Source organism: Hipposideros armiger, unplaced genomic scaffold, assembly GCF_001890085.2.
Source record: "Hipposideros armiger isolate ML-2016 unplaced genomic scaffold, ASM189008v1 scaffold_387, whole genome shotgun sequence".
NCBI classification, from domain to species: domain Eukaryota; kingdom Metazoa; phylum Chordata; class Mammalia; order Chiroptera; family Hipposideridae; genus Hipposideros; species Hipposideros armiger.
In genome coordinates, this window is record NW_017731737.1 from 313,152 (window position 1) to 320,141 (window position 6,990).

A 6,990-nucleotide genomic window follows, 5' to 3' on the forward strand; every position below is an offset into this window, starting at 1 on the left:
CATGAACTATAAATGAAATGGCTGTACCCATTTACTAAGCTACTTACCCCAATATTTCTTTATCCTACTCTGGCTAAATTGTCTCCATGCCCTACAATGAAGTAGAATTAGAAGCCAAGTAACAAACATTTACAACACACCCCTCTGATGTTTTCCTTTTTTATTAGAGCAATCCAATACAAGAACAAATGGATTAGCCAGAAATCTCATACAATAGAATAGGATCCTTGGTACTAACTTTTCCTGATCTGTTTTTCCACTTGAGGACTCTTGTCCAGCTCCTAAATACTCATTTCCTACTGCCGTATAGAATTTGGAATAATAATAACAATAATAATAATCTTTGACCTCAAAGGAAACGTGAATAAAAGTAGAAGTAAAGAAAAACTAAGGTAGTAAAAGAGAGAGCAAGTATAATGCGTTTATGAACTTATAAGGAAGAGAAAGACCATGATTTCTACAAATAACCTATTATTCCAAATACCCAATATACACTGAAGACATGTATACATGAGCCAAAATAATGTAAACAGGCAAAGTAAATTATAAATTAAATGGCAGACATACATTATAAAAACAAGGACTATAATGTTTTAGAGATGAAATGATTTAGATAGCATCACTATAAAGAGAGTTTTGGAATTACCTAAAGAGTATTTATTTCAAACATTATTTCGAATATATAGTTTTACAAATAAATTTTAAAATATTTAAAGCAAAGTGGAAATCTCCAAATTGCGTTTATACACATGAACGTGTGAACTATTTTCTATAGGAAATGATATTCCCAGTCTCTTTCCTCATAGGAATATGTGCTATAGTAATAGCCAGAGAGAATATGATCGAGAGTGGTTTCTGTGTTGTGCAAACTGTAATATAAATGCCTTTTTACCCAAGGGCAGGCCAGCTAGTAGTTGGGCTCCGATGCTATGCGCTCAATATCATGTACTGTTAAAACGATCTGTACAAAGTTTTCCAGAAATTTAATATACTGGCTACTGTAGTGCCCCATTACTCTAGAACAGGGGTTGGCAAACTGCGGCTCACGAGCCACATGCGGCTCTTTGGGTACATACATGCGGCTCTGAAGTAAAATTGAAAATGAAAATAAAACTATCATAGTTTCATTTATAAAACATTTAAAGGATATTACTCACATAATGGTGATTTCATTTGTTTTATGGCTCTGGGATAATTTTTAAATTGTTGTGAGGGACAGGATCGGCTCTTCCGTCTCAGAAGTTTGCTGCTCTAGAAGGTTTAGCTTGGTGACTTCTAAATTCTCCTATCCTTGCCCCTGGAGGACGTGGAAGGCTCATTTTCTCCCCACACCTTTTGTACTAGTAGTTTAGCAGAGAGCTGTGTCTGTGTCTGAGTTCGCTGACTAGAAAGACAGACTGATACCACAGGGACACTTCTTTGAACAGGAAATTTCCATTATTACACAGTTGAGCAGAAGTTCCTTTCTCTCTCTGCTGCTCCTTTCTCCCCAAACCACATACATTTACACAGCATTATGGGGGTGGGACCTCTTTCAGGAGCATGGGCTCTGCTACACACAGACCATCTATGCCTGGCCATGCAGAAAACCTAGGAGGTCTATGCAATAGAGAAGACCTTTTCTGTTTTGGGACAGAATGTAATAAAACCTTTGATAGCAAAATGATTTGGAAATGCAATAAAGCACATAAAATTAAGAGACCAATTGGTATGTGTTGAATTTATTTTATCATTTGTCCTTTCTCATCCCTCCGATTTTTTTTTTTCTCTACTAACCTTTCTGGATTTAGTATTTTCAACTCTGTAGTCTCAATGCTATCAGTATGCAGTTTTCTGTAACAATCTTTGATCTTTTTGAGGAAAAGATGCTGTTGAAATTTGATGAATAATTAACAAGAACTTAACAGCAACCAATTATTCAACAAGTATATGCCAAATTATACTATGATAAGCATTAAAAGTAAGATCACAAAGGAAATAAAAGGTATGGTCGTAGGCCTTCAGGGGTTTGTAGTCAAATGGAAAGATAAGTCATATATATTTCAAATAGTCAGCATATGCCTGAATATTTAGTTACTTAATTGATAGCAATAATAAGTATAAGACAAGTATATAATATAGTAATATTAAATTGAAAAAAATTTTAAACATTTTAATTTTAAATAATGACATGCAAACTTATTTAAATAGTCCACAATACTGATGCCAACTATGAGTTCTGAACAATTGTCAAAATCAATACATTTTGCACATTAGTTTTTTTTCCAATCACCTGTCGTGACTTGTAAGAAGTATAAGGAAAGTCTAATACCTGTTCCAGAATATTAGAATCTGTAGTGTGCATTCTAGTTTTAAGAATAACATCTTTTTTTAATCACAAATCTCAGTGAATTTAATTAAATCTCAACTGCCTCAAAGCAGTTCTTTTTATTGTACAAAATTTTACTTATCATTCAGATGGCAAAAACATACAAAACACTACTGCCTTTCAAAACAAGGAATTTACATACAGGCAATAAGTAAAAAGGTCCAAAACATGGCACCAAAATGCTATTTAAGCAGCCTGATGGACATTTTAAAACCAGTTTGGATCAGTGTATGGTGAATTACATGGATGCTCTAGAGAGTCTATGTTATTCAAGGACCAGAGATGATAAGAGCCATCTCAAGTGTCTATATTCTCAGCCACAGAATAGAAACACAGTGACTACCAAGGTCAAGAAAGCTCTCTATAGAAGTTCAAACGATACTGGCATACGAGTACGTTTTCCCTCCCTTCATATTTTCATCGCTTTCTTATTCCCCTTCCCCAATCTCAAAAGCACTTAGTTAGATCTTAAAAAGCAATGTATCTAATAGCACAAATGACAAACACTTTTAAATACTTTGTAGTTATCAGCGTGTTTGCTTGTGTGTGGTTGTGTAGACAAATAGTCCCTTTCTCCCAACATCTGTCTCTCTGTCTCTCTTCTCTCTCTTTTTCTTTTCCTTTCTTTCTATTTATCTATCAAACATATAGAGAGAACATATCTGTTGGAATAATGGAGACAGGCAGGGACCTGTATTAACAGTCATTCTAAGCTCAGGGCATTCTCCCCACCCCATTCCATTATGTTTCACAATAAACATAACATACAAAGCTTCAGAATGATTTAGCACTTTTGTCCCTTACCCATTTCTACTTGATGACTTTGTAGGATATAAGGGTTTCCTCTGGGAAAAATCAGCAGATTAGCAAGGGGATGTGCAGGCCCCTTTACGTACATCTGGCTAGAACTAAAAGGCCACGGTGAAATACCTCCTTAGTACTGTAATAACTAGTTTGTTTAGAACATAGAAACATGGATAGAGTAAATTAGTAACATGTAACACATATAGACAAATAAATCTTATTAAAAAACCAACTATACAGGGTGATGCTCTCTTAATTTTACCCTTTCTGGGTAATATAACCCATAGTTTTCAATACCATCAATATTTTTTTCAGTCCTTTTATGATAATAAGTATCCACTTATTACAACAAAGAGATAAATGAAAAACTATTGTAAAAAATAAAATATCCCACCAAAGAGAAAACTTTGTGTTGTGTTAATAGCCCCTTATAAATCTAAATATGTTCACAAGAAAGACATTTATGCATACACACACACACACACACACACAAACACACACACTCTATCTTTATTACCAAATTGAAATCCTAATGTTATATGATTTGTATTCAGTTTGGTCCTTTTTCATGTATTTATTCACACTGTTTTGTAAGGATACCAGTTTTATGCAAGCGAAACTGGCACATTCTGTACTCCATTCACATCAATCACATCTGTTTTCATTGATCATCTCTTTTTCATTTTCTCAGACTCTAATGGATTTTTTAAAACATTCTTCTCCAGATTATTAATTCAGTTTTCCTGAACGATTAATGCTTTTCTTTATCACCTCAATTACAGATTTTAATTCTGCTATTGCTATTTTAGTTTCCTTGCAATAGTTCAATGTCTCAACCAAGTCTTTTTTCATCTCTGCTGCTCTTCATATTTTCCTCTGTTTTTCTTTGATCATGTAATATTCTCCCCATAACACTTTCAGTTCCTCATTCTCTGCAGCTATGTTGTCTTATGTTGTACTGATACATTTTCTACGATTTTCTTTTGGTTTTTGTAATAAATAATTTATGGTGGCATGCTTTCCCTTTGAAACATCAAGAAAGAATTCTCTCTCTCTCTCTCTCTCTCTCTCTCTCTCTCTCTCTCTCTCTCTCTCTCACACACACACACACACACACACACACACTGTGTGTGTGTGTGCATATATGTATATTTACAAGTGATTGCTATCATATTTCACCTTTACTTGTTACCAAAGGAGATTGCTACCACTACCAGGCATCCACTCCCTTTAAGGTTTTGTGGTCAAGTAAAACAAGAAAACAATACAACATTAGTCATAAAATATTAGAAAATTTTATCGCTTTTGCAATTCTTACTTTATATTTTGCAGCCCTTTTCTATTTTATTCTGTCTCTGATAGCCCTGAACTAATGGTAAGGTCATTACCAGAAGGTAAGTGAAAATAAAGCCAGTCAGTGAGAACTTTCTTGCCAAACTGGGGAAGTTTGTTTTTGAGGGTTTCACCAGTAATTTTATGTGACTTGTATTGCTCTTGGTGTATACAAACACTTATAAAATCGGCTTACTTCCAAAATCTTGACATACAGAATATCACTTAGACCCATCCTGAGTATTTTTTTTTCAGAAAAGATATTTTGAATTTATTTTTCAATTCAAAATTTGGGGGGAAGTTGAAACAGGCTATGTCAGAAGCTGCTATAGAAAAAGAAGACAAGAGGCATGCAATGGAGTTGCTTATGCTAAGCCCAAAGTCACCAAATGGAGATGTAATTACAGTTTGGAATCTCCCAGAAATGGAGTTTTAAACTAGTCCATCAGGAATTTCTTTAGCAGCAGTAGTTAGATAATCTACTTGATAGAAACCTGCAATCCCCTAAAGGTAAGCGACCTTAACATAGCCAATCCACTTTTTTGTCTAGCATAACTTCCTTGTTCCTGTTCCCTTGTGCCTATAAATTATTTTATTTTGTAGTACTCCTTGGAGCTTCTTTCTTATCTGCTAGATAGAATGTTGCCTGATTCAGAATCATTGAATAAAGTCAATAAGATCTTTAAAATTGTCATCACGAGAACGTCTGAACCTATAGATAATTTTACAGGTGAACATGCCTGGAAGCAAGATCTCAAAATGCTCAGAAGAATGGCAGTTTTGCAGCTCTTTTTATACATTTGGAATCAAAAGAGGGAACATAAGGTCAATTACATAAAACCTCTTTGTGGTAGGTAAGGAGGTAGAGACAGCAAAGTGGGGAAATCCCTATGATGAGACAAAGAGTACGATGGAGAGATGCACTGCTTTCACATTGGTGGGTGGGAGATGATAAAATAGGTTTGTGTAAACAGGAACGAGCATAGGGGGCAGCTGTTTGGCTCTTGGGGGTTGGTGGGGGTGTGAGCCTTTGGCTCCAACTTAAGTTTACACAACATCCTCAAAGGTTGCCGCAGCAAGTTTAACCACACCTTCCTCCACCCCAACAGATGATACTGACCACAATGGAAGATTCCACTAGAGACAAAAGCAGTTTACACCCTGATTGGAGAATACAAACCCTAAAAAGAATCTCCGCACAGCTGGTTACCCTAAACTCAGCCCATGGTAACTCCTCCCCCAGTGCTTGGTGCTTCTCTTCTTAAATAAACTTTCTAACTTTTATTCCTTTGGGCCTTGTGAATTCTTTCACAACCTGAGAGTGAGTGACTATGGCACAGGATAGGTAACATTTAATATTTGTAGTGAATAGGGATGGAATACATGCAACAAGATCATGTGTTTCCCTGAAAGTGGTAACACCTATGAGGGGTCTCAAAAGGAGAATTATTCTGGCATTGCAAATTTGTGTTAACCTAGATGCAGAAGAATAGGGACAGGCCTTCTTTAAGGCAAAGATAAACCTTTTACTAAAGAAGTTATAGGCCTGACGTTTGACTACCCACCATGACCTGCTCAGTTAGGAATGTATGATCAGATCACCCTGTGAGGTTACTTTCAATCACTGAGCTTATCAAATTAATTACATAGCCCCTTTTTTGTTCACAAAATTTACTCAGTCAAACTTTGTTTTAACACTGCTAACCAAATGTTCTTTTGTTTTACATGTTCTTATGTGATTTTTTTTTATTACATATTTTAGGTAGGATTCACTCAAGCCGAAGTCTCTAATTACTGTGTTTTATGAAGAAAACTAGTTTTGAAGAATTAATAAGCATATATTACAGAAAAAGATCACGGACATTCACCATGCAATATACATATATATTCTATGCATAAGATACAATAGGAAACATATTTGGTCTTTGTCCCTGGGTCTTGACACAAAGCTCCTAAAATCCTTGGATTTTTCTGAGTGATAGTGTGTCTTTTGTCATCCAGAAGGAGCTCCTATCACCCCTGAGTTTATGTTAATGAACTGACTTTTGGAAAGCCCCTAGGTAACCTAAAGACAGAGCCTGGTTGCCAGGGAACCAATCATGATAAGAGGATTGAAACTGTCGACTTTATCCCAGACCTCAAGGAAATAAGGGACTGGAGATAAACTTGAATCACCAAAGGGCAATGACTAATCAATCATGCCTCCATAACACCACAAAAGAGTTCTAAGAGTTTCCAAGTTGGTGAGTGTGTGGAAATGCTGGAACAGTAGTGTGCCGAAATAAAACAGCATGCTCTACGCCTTTCCTATACCTTGCCCTTTGCCTCTAGCTCATCTGGTTGTTTCTGAGTTATATCCTTTTATAATAAACAAGAGATCAAATAAATTAATATTTTCCTTGAGTTCTGTGAGCCACTGTAACAAATAAATCAAACCTGAAAACTGAGTTGTGGGAATCTCTCATTTACCGCCAGTTGGTCAGAAG